Here is a 613-nt window from a genome sequence, read left to right as displayed (position 1 = left end):
CGGGAGGGGGTGGCGGCCGGCCGGGCCGATGGCGCTCCCTGAGGTGCGGCGGGAGGGCCGAAGAGCTGTCGAAGCTCGAGGCCGGCGCTGGCACAACAGCAAGCGGGTGCGAGCTCGCGGGCACCCAAGTTTTGACACCACTGGAGCCCGAGAAGGCTGGCGAAGTGCGAGCAGGGCGGCGGCGCGCCAGCTGCAAAATGGAGCGCGAGCAACCGCTGGAGGCGCCGCCCCGCCGCGCCCCKCCGCCCCGTTAGCGGTTCAGGGCACCAACCGCCACAGGCAAGAAAACTAACGGAAACTCTTTTGGGAGCGGCCTGCGCATGCGCCGCCTCCCTCGCTGCTCCCCGCTGTCGCGGCGCACGCCGGGGCTTGTGGTTCGCCGTGGCGCGGCGCCCGGGGCCGCAGTGAGGGCGCGGGACTACAGCTCCCGGCAGACCTCGCGCCGCAACCCGTCCCGGGCGGCTCTGGTGTGTGCGGGGAGCAGCGGGGCTGCGCGGCGGGTGAGATGTGCGCGAGGCGGCTCCGGCCTGGGGGCAGCCGGCGTCTGGCGGGGCCGCAGGTGAGCGCGACGGGGGCCGGGGGCGCGCGGCGCGGCCGTTGGGGCGCCGTTGGG

The 613-nt window shown here is 75.8% G+C and overlaps 1 protein-coding gene across 3 annotated transcripts in view; it reads left to right on the top strand.

The window, feature by feature from the left end:
• Window positions 1-454: 454 nt before the first annotated feature.
• PRKD3 (protein kinase D3) overlaps window positions 455-613 on the top strand; it is a 54,983-nt gene continuing 54,824 nt past the window's right edge. For all 3 annotated transcript variants that reach the window (XM_026082392.1, XM_026082401.1, XM_026082373.1), the window contains exon 1: window positions 455-559. The gene's annotated coding sequence lies outside the window, so the exon portion shown is untranslated. The remainder of the gene's footprint in view (window positions 560-613) is intronic.

The sequence above is a fragment of the Apteryx rowi genome, unplaced genomic scaffold (assembly GCF_003343035.1).
Source record: "Apteryx rowi isolate R43461 unplaced genomic scaffold, aptRow1 scaffold_117, whole genome shotgun sequence".
Taxonomy (NCBI): domain Eukaryota; kingdom Metazoa; phylum Chordata; class Aves; order Apterygiformes; family Apterygidae; genus Apteryx; species Apteryx rowi.
This window is presented reverse-complemented; position numbering and strand designations above follow the sequence as displayed.